The sequence below is a fragment of the Accipiter gentilis genome, chromosome Z (assembly GCF_929443795.1).
Source record: "Accipiter gentilis chromosome Z, bAccGen1.1, whole genome shotgun sequence".
Classification (NCBI taxonomy): Eukaryota; Metazoa; Chordata; class Aves; order Accipitriformes; family Accipitridae; genus Astur; species Astur gentilis.
In genome coordinates, this window is record NC_064919.1 from 5,288,168 (window position 1) to 5,300,758 (window position 12,591).

Sequence of the window (12,591 nt, forward strand, 5' to 3'; positions counted from 1 at the left end):
CAGGCGCGGTGGAAGGGGATGGATCTCCTGGGTAACAGGGCTCACCGGGAGTTGGGCTGTTGCGAGGCGGTGGAAACGTGAACTGGAGACAAGGAGCTCAGCGAGGGCCTGAGGCTGCTGTCAGAGCGAGAACGAGCTCCAAAGGAGGCTCACTGTCTGCAGCAGCAGCAGCAGGGTGTTGACGTACAGGAGGATGCTGAAGGGGCCTTTGCCTTGGGGATGGAGATGTGAGTCATGTAACTCTCTCCTGAACCTGCTGGTATTGGAGTGCCCCTTGCTAAGGAGCCTGTCTTAATGGAAATGGGAAAGTTGTTTCCTCTGGTATGGAAAATATTTTATTTTATTTTATTTTTTTTTTAAAATCGGTCTTAGAAGTTACAAGCTTGCATTTCTAATAGTTGTAGTTCCAGCTTATTTATCATTTCCGTTTTGCTAGGATCTGTTACATGGCACTTACAGCTAAAACTGTTAATAAAAGACAGTCTTCTTGGGTGACTTTAATGAAGTTTTAAAAATTGTTTTCATATTTAGTCAAGGAGCTTTATAAACACTTAATTTAAAAAGTCTGACAATCTATGGGAAAACACTGATTTTGACTGCACTGTGTTTTCAGAAGTTTGAGGTTGTAATAAGAATTTAACTTTTTGAGAAAATTATTTTCATACTCTAAAGAAAAATAATTAGAAACTTAATTTTCTTCACTCGGTACATAGCAGAAGAATCACATATGCATGTCATAAAAAATTAGCAATCCCTTAAATGGTGCCAGTAAGTGCAATAAGTCTTTTTGTATGTATCATTCTCTCCTTTACACAAGACAGAAATTGTAGTATTTTGGGACTTAGCGTACACCCAGCTCATATGTACCTCTATGAACCTGTATATATACACACATTACACTTACATATGTAAACATATAAAAAGTCAGCTTTGAAATTCCTTAATCATAGGTATCTGCTGATCTACTGAATGGTCCCAATTTCCTGCTCTCTCTCTCTCTCTCTCTCTCTCTCTGGTAGAGAGAATGAACCCAAATCAGCCTTACTATCTTGGTTATATAGTTTAAGTCATCAGACTAAAGGCTAGGAATAGCATCATGTGAATCAGTGGAAAAAAACCCCAAACAGCTATAAGAGACTGAGACATAAACTCACTTCTGTTCCTTCTTGTGTATCAAAAATATGTCATTTTCCATTTTGCAAATACTTATACATGCAAGAATCCCCTTCAGGGTAGTTAGATGACTCACATGCATAAGATTAAAAACAGATATTGTAGCACTGAGGTCTTGTTTGTTGAGTTCCTCTTACAAGGCCTTTTAGTGCGTAACTATGGATATCCCTTGCACAGGTGTAAGCCCATCACAGCTCAGCCTGAAGAAGCATTTACTCCAATGAGATAATAATTTCTTTTCAAGAGTAGGATACTGGAGCATGTTTGTGAGGACTGCAGTCAGAAAATGCTCTGTGTAGAGTGGTGTATTGATAGGGATTATCTAAGGAGGTTAAACATAAGGAAATAACAGAATACCATGTTTGTGATTTAACCTGTATTTCCAAGCTGTTTTCCAAAGAGTTAGTTTGGGATGTTCCTGTTGAATAGTCCGTTGTTTTTCAAGATAAAGTATAGATGGCTGTTTTCCATTTTGAGTGACAGATGATAAAAGAAAGCAATCTCATTGTTTTGTTATTATTTGCAATGACAGTACTGGGAAACCAACTAAAATGGAGAAAAATGGGGGCGGGGTGGGGTGTGTTTGTTTGTTTAATGGATTGTTATGCAAGCAGAGCTGAAATGTTTTGCGTTTTAATTGCTCGCAAAGGTCCCTGTCCTGTAAACCCTTTGGCTCCAACAGTGGCAGGTTTCTGTGTTCCCGTACTGAAACGAGCAGGGTTCTGCATGGATTCACTTCCCTGCCCCTGTGCTAATGTTTGCTGGCTCAGGGCCGAACGCACATGCTTAACTTCACGTGCATTAGTCATGCCATTGAACTCAAATGGAGGAGGTGACCTTATGAAATAGCTACATCAGGAATGTACAATACATTATTCTTATGGCTGTTCTGCAAACACAGGCAACAAACATGTCTTGTATTGCAACCTGATGCAACCTGAAAAGACTGAGCCAACGGGTAAGAAACTTTAATCTAATGTAGAGACAAATAAGTATGGTGAAGGATTAGCAGCTCTTAAATGTGCAATGCAGTTTTTGGATGTGATACATTTTTTAAGGTTAAAAAAACCCCAGCAACGAGTATGTTTTAAAAATGATTAGCAAAGCACTTCTGAGAAATGTTTTCTACAGAAAAGGTGCTTTTTTACTTTATATACTTACACACTTTTAAAACGCAAAACAAATTTACTTAACTTCAGAGAATGGCAATATCTGGAGGATATAGATAGTGGATGTCTTTGCCTATATTACACTTACATATCTTTGAAATTTGAAAAAAGATATTTTACCTAGCTTCATTGAATGTCTTGAGGTTATGAATGGTACTGTCTTGATGTTATAAATGATAAATGTCTTTCCATCTCTCTTTTCTTCAGACAGTCTGAACTTTGTCAAAACTTCAGAATGGCAACTTGTGCTAACAGCAGTCATAAAATAATTCAGCACTGCTTGTATCAGAAGAGTATTTTCTACCCAGTCATAAAATGCATACAATTATCATGTTAAGGCAATAGTCATGTGTAATGTTACATGTCCTGATAATATTATCTAATGAATGCTGGAAAATATGTACTGTCTCACATCACTTAGATTAATCCACCTCTAAAAGGAATATTTCTCAACCTGAATTCTAATGCTCAACATTGGGCCACAATTAACAGTAATATTCTTGATTCTGCATGTGCTGATTCAGTTTATATGAATGGAGTTAATCTAACTAACTTGGGCAGTTTTAAGGAAATGACCTCAGAAAGGGAAAAATTAAAAGTATGGGAGGAAAAAGGACGCTGTTGCATCTACAAAGCAGGGAAGAACAATCTGTCCTACATAAATATGAGTTTCCGTGCTCTCCTGTGTTAAAAATTCTGCAATGGACCAAAAGCGTCAAATGCTTTCCTGCATAAAGTTGCTGCTCACATACAAATCTGTCCCCAGTACACCAAAAGTATAGATATTAATCATTCTTAGCTCTCCTATGTCAGCTTTTCAGTTTCCTTCTTGAACTTCTTTCCAGAGGAAGGTATCGTTCTTGCTTTCCAGATGAGGAAATGGAAGGTTGTGATTTTTCTAAATCACAGAGAAACCAAAATTTTGTCTAGGAGTAGAGTATATCTACCAGACTTCATGGCTCCCTATATAAAGACTTGCATCATACCTGAGTGTTTTGCATTGAAACACGAAAGGTAGTTTGCAAGTGCATTTCAATAGCCTGCTTCCTTCTTGTATTTACCTGGTGTGCTTTGGAGTGTCTTGATGCAATTCTGCTTTATGTGTGTGGGATGGACAGCCAGATTTGGAGAGGAGTTTTGGTGCCATCACATGGACACACCACTGGAAGTTGGGTGCCCGCATGCCTGAACCAAAGTCTCCATTCCCTTTTCCCAGTTCTGCAGGGGTTGCCTGCAAGGCTACTGATATTTTAGGTCCAGTGCTAAAGGCAGACAAGCCCTGTGTGGGTCTTTGGATACTTATCCTAGTGCGAGTGGAACTAAATATTGTGCCAGTGGCTTGATCTGCCCTGTCCTAGCTGCCTGCTGGCATGAGTCAGCCACCATCCTATGCCTGATGCTCTCTGGTGATGGAGCAATGAGACTATTTCAGACCAAAATCAGTCTGCAAACTATCACCTGGGCCATGGGAACGGTCAGGGGAGTGCTAGGTCCGATACGAGCTCAAGACACAATGGGACAGTTTCAGTGTAGCCCAGGGTATCTAGATTGCTTGTACCTGTGCACTCAAAAAAGATTTTACTCTGGTCTCTTTGGTTAGGTGCAGGTAGTTTGGGGCTTCAGCTGGTAGAATTGTACCAAGCCCTGTACAAAAAAATCTGAGCTAAACAGATGCTGCTCAGTTCTGCAAAACTATTTTATAAATTACTCATGCTCTAAGCTGATTTTATGCCCAGCAAATATATTTCTAAAAGAGATTTCTTGCATGAAACTCCACTAACAGCAATACCTATTACATAATGCCTTAAAACAGTATACCCACTTTGAGGTGATAAGCCTCACAATCAGTCACTGTGGCAAAGAGTAAATTATCTTTTATTCCCTTTTCACAGGCATAGAGGTATACACAGAGGTAAAGAGTTTACTAGAGGTCAAACACAAGGTATTATCAGAACTGGGGTTGAAACTAGGGGTTTTCCAGTGCTGTGTATGCTTAAGGTGCTTAATATTGCTACTTCGTTTGTCCTTTTACTCTAGTATAAATTAATTTGTTATGACAAGAATGTTAAAGAGCAAAATATCTGAAACATTATTGTGTAATTATTTCTGTGTCGTGCTACCTGCAAAATGAATGATTCATCTTCTCCTGGTAGATGAGTGCACATCTGCATCAGTGTATTGCACGTAGAATCAAAGAGAGGAGATTTTGTCCTTTCAACTTTTATTTAAAGTAGAAAAATTAGCATGGTTTACAGCAAACATATTTTTCTAATGCACTTAATAATTTTATGTTTCAGAGCAGTGTATGGCTAGTGACCTATCTTCCCAAGGAGAATGGCTGAGACGTCTGTTTGGAATTATTCCTGGAATTAGACCAGCATGAGGTCTCCTCTACCAATCTGAGGTAATACCGCTGAAAGGCAAGAAATCCAAAATGATGTATGTCCAGCTGACTGTGCATTGACAATGTCAACCCAGGCAAAATTTCCACAAGCCTGCAGCCAAAAAAAAAAAAAAGCCAGGTAGAATGGGTAAACCTGGGGACATCATCACTCTATGAGGCATGGTAAACATAAAGTCCTTTCTGAGGGATATTTAGTCAGTGGAGCCAAAAGCTTCTCTACGTGATAGGCAGGTTTCATTAACAGTGATAGCCCAGAGTTCTGCCACAATGAGGCATCTTCCTGAAGATTAACTAACTAGTTATTTACCTAACAATACACAGCATAATGGAAAATACAAGAATGTTGTCATTTTTGGTTAATTTGTAGAGCCTTTACAACCTCACAGACTCCACTAGGGGAAAATCAGACAATTTAAAATGAGAATGTGGACAGTTAATGTTATATGGTTTGATACTGCTCAAGCCTAAGCCTCCTGCTTGAAAAAACACTCAAATTCTGCTTTCCTTTAACCTGGTGTACACCAGAAGAGATATTGATCGTTTTGTATCAGGGTGAGCCTGACATAAAATGAGGGCAGAATCAGCCCTACTGACGTACACACCTAAGTAAGGCAAGTACGATTTGCCAAGCGATATCCATGAAAACTAATCCGCTTGATGTGGAATGATCTTTTGAAATGTTTTTCTTAAGTGGTTGTAGCTAAAAAGTAGCAGAAAATACGCCCACGTCTGAGGTATATCTGTCTCATTCTGCTTCCTTGAGGTTACATAAATTATGTATGCCCTCTTCACTTTGGATAACAGTCTGGTCTCAGAAAGATATTAATTATTATGTAATAACTTTCACTAATTGTTTCTCCCTTTAGAGTATTTAAAAATTCGTTGTGTTGACAATAGTAAAGGATAATGAACGGTTGTTAAGATGTCTGCAGTACAAAATGAAATACTCACTGCTTCTGCTAATAATTTCAGCAAGACAAAGTCAGTATGATTTTAATGATATTATAGGTACAATATGCTTCTGCTATCTTTCTGGGAGGAGGAATAACCTTCAAATATTTCTGCCGTTTATGCAATCTGAAAAACCTGCATCAGGGCACTCAAATTATTATCAGATAACACTTTAAAATATCCCTAAACACACTGCAAACAATGCACAAATCCTTCACGTTCAAAAATCCTGTTTACTTCAGAGGTTTGACCTGATTTCAGTGGGAGCTCTGCAAACAGGGGGTTGAGCATCTAGGTTCTTAATAATAAAGAAATCCTGACTCCAAAAATGCAGATGACAAAAATCAAACACATTTTAAGAAAAAGCTTGAACAAAGAGGTTCTCCAAAAGTTTGTCAGTCATTTCTTCCAGTTATCAAAACTCACGTATATACAAGCTGATGTAAAGTTAATAAATGTCTTATGTACTAGAACACACTTGCAAGATTTATGGGTGTCTTAACATCTCTTAAAGCCAAATGCTGCCTCATTTCCTAATAACTGTCTCAGTTGCATACTTGCTGCTAAGTCAAAATATGTCACAATACATATACACGGTTCTCATTAAGAGGAATTACGCACATAATTCTGTACGCATTTTTACATCTCTCTCTCTCTCTCTCTCTGCACATCGCCCTGTAATTTCTCGTGGTCTCTAATTCTAGAAGTAAATGAAATGCTTGTGTTGTTTTGAGTTGCTTCTTAAAGTGTACATTATTCTGTAACACAAATGCCCTTTCAATTTCTTAATTTAAACAATATTTAATTAATTTAAAATGCAACAAAATGCTTAACCACTTCAGTATTTTTAATTGTAGCACTACTCTGTGAAAGCATTAATGAGATCTCAGACTGATTTTGATGTTGGTACTCACTTTGGTCTTAGATACATGGAACTCAGGTGCTGGTCTTTTCTGGTACAAGCTAAAAACAATGATAAGAGTAGCATACCAAGAACAAGATAAAAGACAGTCTCCTGCAAAAATTTAGCCTCTTGGAAAGTAGTGAACACCTTAATTTAAGAACAGGGTACACACAGGAATGCTTGCAGTGCTGTGCAACTGTTCGTCAGGAACACTTTGATGACGTTTCATCTAAATGCCGATGTGGTCCCATCTTAACTGTTGAGAATACAGCAAAAATCACCAAGCTAACCAACAGCACCTAGGTTGCCTAACCCCTGCAGAAGAGATTGGATAGGACAAATTTTGTGTTCAGCTGGGTGGACTTGGATGAGTAAGGTGGCTGGGGTTGATGCGGTATCTGCTCGTCTTCTGAAGAATAGAGTTTTTGATATAATACCAACAGGTATTTTTTTAATTTTTAAAAACTGACAGGCAGCTGCTCCTAACTTTTTTTCTCTCTGGCCTAAGGAATCTTGAGTATTTCTTTGCAAGCTGAGCAGGAGTGAGGAGTGAGTGCCCATTCCTGGTGGTGGGAGCTAGTTCTGACATTACCTGGAGAGATTAAGACCTGCAGGCTGCCAGTAATAAGGTCAGGCACAAGGATTTAGGTAAAATTCAGGCTGGCTGGATCCAGGCCAGCTTAATCTATGTAACTCATTTGTTCTGACATCTCTTCTGGCTCTGCCAAGTAGGTCAGAGTCTGGTGGTGAATTTGTGATAGGCACATGTATGGAGGTCTGAATGCGTCCCAAATAAGGCTCTTTTTTTTTTTTTTTTAAAGTAAGGGTCCTGAGCAAAGCTCTGTCAACAGCATCTTCCACTCTCCTGCCACCACCACTACAACCTACCACTTGCTACTTTTGTGCTTCCTGATGAAAAAAAATGACCCTGTGAAGAAATGGCCTCTCCTGTGCTGAAAGATACAGACTTTTAGTAACTAGGGTGAAAGCAAATGGAAAAATATGTGTCAGCAGCAACCCCAAATCACTTCTCTACCTACTGTTTCACATCATAAACACTGTTCAGTTTTAATTAACTGATCAGTACAATCAGTTGTAAATGGTGTTACAGGTCTTCCAGGGCTGACACGTTGCTTGAACAGGCACTCCTTTTGTCAGTGTTTTACAGAAAAAAACGTGTCGTGCACTGCAGTATATATGGCAAAGATAAAAAGGCAAGCCCTTCTCCTTGCATGAAAACCTTGGAAAATTGTAAATTTGGGAGTTCTGTTGTAAGTCAATATACCAAAAGTTTCACTAGAAGAGAATTGTGCAGTCAAGCTTTTGAAAGTTTGGAAGTGTAAGAATTAAAGCTTCCTTTGAAGTCATTCTGATACTGTCACATACTGTTTTTCTGACTTATTCAGTCAGCGGAGTCTGAAGGTAAGATCTTCAAAGCCCTAGCGCCGGTTTCTTTCATTTGAGCCAACGAAGTCACCAATAACTGAGGTCAGACACTTTCCTATATGTGGGCAGCTCTCGGAGGGAGAGGTGACACGTACTTTGCCACCACATTAGGCAGCAGAGACAGCAGTGAAAGACAGGGTAGGGGGGATGCTGGGCTCTGTGTCTAGAACTGGGGTGGGCTTGGTGGCCCTGGCGCCCTACAGGAATTGTAACCCTATGGGAATTTTATTTGCAAAGTGGGTATTTGTTGGCTACCCGTGAAGGGAGTGCATACTGAGAAATCAGTGTAAACTGAGAGGAATTCTTCTGAGCACAGCGGAAAAGAAATGAGATCAGACTTTTTGTTTCCTGAATCACACCTAAGTGTGCTTTCCTTTCATAAATCAACTTTTTAAAGCTTGTGTTGTTTTTGGTTTTTTTTTTTCCCTTAGATGCTGTATATAACTCCCTTTGCCACAGTGGGAGTGCTATAAATATTTCTATATATATGTATGTATGGAAATAAAACTAGGAGACAACAGAATTTGGCATTTTAAAGCATGGGACAGCAAGAGTACCCTTGGAGAGCTCTGTCTGAAGACTGAAAGACTGGTTCTTATTTTCAGAGATGCTGTTTTCAGTATTAGCTCATTCTCTGTACTAAAATCTTGTTATCAAGTAGTTAAAAATTTTGCATTGGTTATAAATCCTGTCCAAGATATGGTGTAAAGCTAAAGCATAGGAAAGTCATTGCCGGATGTTTAATAATTCCAAATCCTTTTAGTGTCACGAGTATCGCGGCACCTTGTTTTTTGTTGATATCTCAGCCACCATCAATTTGAACTTCTGAAAAATGAAAGTGTTAAAGGCCCAGTTTGAATCAAGGCTAATACCAAGCTGCCATTTATGCATTACTATAGGGAAACAGCAGCATTTTGTGACTAAAAATACCTACTTCTGCCTTTCAAGAAATGTTAGCATCTACTTGTATGAAAACAATAGAATTTGTTTTTATACAATGTTTTTTTTCTAATAAATTGTGCAGTATGAATTTTTTCTTTTTTGCAAATTTGAGAAAGAGAGAAAATGCATTTATTTGGTTATAACAGTAACATGTGAACTGAATATTTGTACATATATAAACAAAGATCAGATTTTGACAACTAAAACTTAAATATTGTGTCCACCCACTATCACTAACGACATAGGTAGGATGAAAGCAACTGCAAGACTGAGCCTCCCAAAAGTAACAGCAACAATCCCAGAGCAGGTCAGTCAGTCCAAGCAGAGAATCTATCTGATGAATGAACCAAAACCAACCCAAACAGATTTATCTCCCCGTTTGCAAGCTGCTGAAAGCTTCAGAGATGACTTCCAGTGCCTAGAGCTGTTACCTCCCTTCTACATTAGAGGCTGGTGAATACTTCATATCATTGTCAAGAAATGTTTGTTCATATTTTTGAGGGATTCACTGTAATTGGCTCTGATCTTCTGTGTATGAATATTCTAAGAGAGTAGTTTACTGGAGGAAACAGTCACTGTAACAGAAAATTTTGAAGAAACATTACCAAACACTCACGATAGAAAGCCTTTTCATTCATAGTCATGAGTGTTAAAAGCCTCATTCCAAAAGTAGCATTAGCCCAGTCAGAGACAAGAAACATCTTATGTTACTTACATAGCCAAATAAGGCTATTGATTTAAAAATAATTATTTTAGAAATAATTATTAGAATTATTTATCGAGTAACTAAATAACTAGTATATTAAAGATGTTGTAAGACAATTTGTGTAGATATTTATTTATATTAGGTATAACATATAGATATAGGTATAATTTTATTATCTCTTGTTTATACTCTGCTCTACTCTACACCCTTGCACTCTGGGCTGCATAAACTCTACTAACTTCTCCAGTCCCCTTCAAATCCATGCAGGGAAAGTTGACACCACCTTGAGCACAACCCTTTATCTATTATCCCTGTAACTCGCTGTTTCTTTTGTAGTAACACTACCAAATTTGTTAAGCATTGTATGCACATGTAATATTTCCCAAACAGATGAAGCCCCAAGCAGATGTACTGTCACAGTTTATATATTTTCCTTGGTTTCTATAGTCCTGCACCTGACAGTCTTCTAGGAAATTCTTCATAATTGCATGCCTACTGGAAGGGGCAACTACTTTCCCTATCTATCTGCAAAGTTTGTGGTGGGGATGGGTATGAGAAGGCAAGGTATATGAATGGCTTACTTTTAGGCCTGTTTTCCTCATCTCTAGTTTATTTTCAAAATTGTCAGCCTGGAAAAGTGTGATGACTCATAACCACGTTTTCTTTAAAAATCTTCCTCTGCTGACTGATTTCTGTCAGCTTCATAAGCATCTATGGAGGGAAAGCACTCTGTTGACATCGTTCCCAGGAGCTTGGTCCTCCTAAACTTGCAGATGTGCCACCCTGGACAGTGCACTTGTGTGAAACAGCACCACTGCAAGAGGCTGCATAAGTTAAAACATCTTGCTATGGAGTACAGATTGACCTTTGACACTCTGGAGCACGTCTCTTTCAACGTCTGGGAGTGGGATGTTCACTGGTAGAAAGCTCATGTGGTGGACTGGGATCCTCAGCCCCTGAGAGCAATGCCAAGGCACCTGGTGGCTTTACCATGTTTTTTTGTAGCAAGCGTTTTCTGTAAGAAGTCAGTAGAGGTTACGGTCCATGGTATCCCTCAATGGATGGAGATGAGCAAGTATCACAATATTTAAATTATCGTAGGCTGGGTTATTCTCTGGTTACTTACATATTCACTGATCTGCTGACTTTATTCAGTTGAAAACCTGCTCCTGCAAGCTTTGGCCGTAACGCTTGAATTTGATCTTATTTCTCCTACATTGGAAAAATGTGTAGGGTGAGATCTAGAAAAGATTCTTAGGCACGTCAGACTACAGCTCTGTAAAAATAGTGTTTTATGGTAGGGTGATGAATATGCCTAGACTTCCAGTCAGAACAACAGAGTGAAGCAAGTCATGTTGAGGGTCAACTCTTGGTTCTTGGCGGGGGCTTATATGAGGCAGCCAACGGGAAGGACCTCCTGTCTTCTGCAGAGGAGGACGGTCTGTCGGCTGCCTGTTCAGTGTGGTGTTTTCTGTGGAGAGGCGTTCTGCCAACACACAGCGAGGCAGAGTACTTGCATAATAATATGCATGCCAAGACAAAGCCTTTAGGCCTGGATTTTCTAGGTATCATCTATAACCGCCGTGAAACTATTGCATGGAGAACTGCGCAGAGCTCACTGATGGTCTGGGAGTTTGCAGGATGCTTTGACAACTCTGAGCTCCCACATGCATATTCCTAGACTGTATCTTCCAGTTTTGTGGACTATGCCCCATACAAAATAAATGCCATAAGAATGGAAACAACTGTTACTTCCCATGTATGAAAGATGACCTGATTAATCTGTGCAAGAAATATTTGGAACAAGTGAAAGTAACAATTAAAAGCACCACACAGCTCATTTTATTTAAAAGCATTCACTGAATATAGCTGACTGAATTGAGTAATTGTGACAGCTCCCAGAAGGGCACAGGCAAATTCTTACAGGTAATGCTAAGGATGTTTCCTCCCTTGAATTATGGAGCTATTTTATTTATGCTGCATCATACTGATGAGGTGTAACCAATTCTTCTGCTTGGAGATGCTCTGAAACAAGGTGATGAGGACAGCATTGTGTTCTTTAAGACTAGCATGAGAACACCCTTTTTGAGAAAGAAAATACTTTTTTGCCTTCTGGCTTTTAGCAGGAAGGTGATGACGGTGCTTTTGTAACAATTTAGCACTACCAGAATCATTCTTGTTTAGAAAGAAGTTTGATGATGTTGTATTTGATTAATTCCATTATTTCCACAAGATCTTAGAAATTAAAGAAATGGTTAATCTCCCATGCAGGAATCTCACAGAAGGGAAGGTGCTTGGTATCATGCAAGGTAAAGCTCAAGCAGTCAAATTATTCCTTTCTTTTATATCCTAAAATTCTACTGAAGGCAAATACTTTTTTTATTTTTTTTATTTTTTTTTTTTTTAAATGAATTTATGCTTCTCTCAAGGTGGGCCCAGTTGTGTTCCTGTTGCAGCCAGTGGGATTTTACCTTTTTATTTCAAAGGGATGACGCTAAACCATCTATTACCCACTTTTAGACAGAAACCAAGGAACTGATTCTGAAACCTTCCCTCTGGTTGGCAGATCTGCTGAAATCAGTGGATAAAACTAGATGAATCAGCCTCAAATTTCCATAACATCAAAATACACTTGGTACAGTATAGGAAAAAACAGAAAGTAATAACACACTTAGGGGACCCAGTCTCTTTGTTTTAGGATGCGAGGCAAGCAGGAACCGTTGGAATCAAAGGCTGGCTGTCCATGTTGAGCTTTATGTATCAAATTCAGTATTTTATAATATCACCTTATCAAGATCCATATAGTTAGACATATAGCAGATATCTCACTTGTCATAAATAAACGGGTTCTTCTTAATTGTTATGTACCGCTAGTATGTTTGCTTAAATTGTGATC

At 38.8% G+C, this 12,591-nt stretch overlaps 1 long non-coding RNA gene across 1 annotated transcript in view; it reads left to right on the plus strand.

Moving 5' to 3' along the window:
* Window positions 1-2,064: 2,064 nt before the first annotated feature.
* Window positions 2,065-12,591, plus strand: part of LOC126036431 (uncharacterized) — a 74,607-nt gene continuing 64,080 nt past the window's right edge. Inside the window, exons 1-2 of the long non-coding RNA XR_007505151.1 lie at window positions 2,065-2,131; window positions 4,640-4,746. This is a non-coding gene — a long non-coding RNA (uncharacterized LOC126036431). The remainder of the gene's footprint in view (window positions 2,132-4,639; window positions 4,747-12,591) is intronic.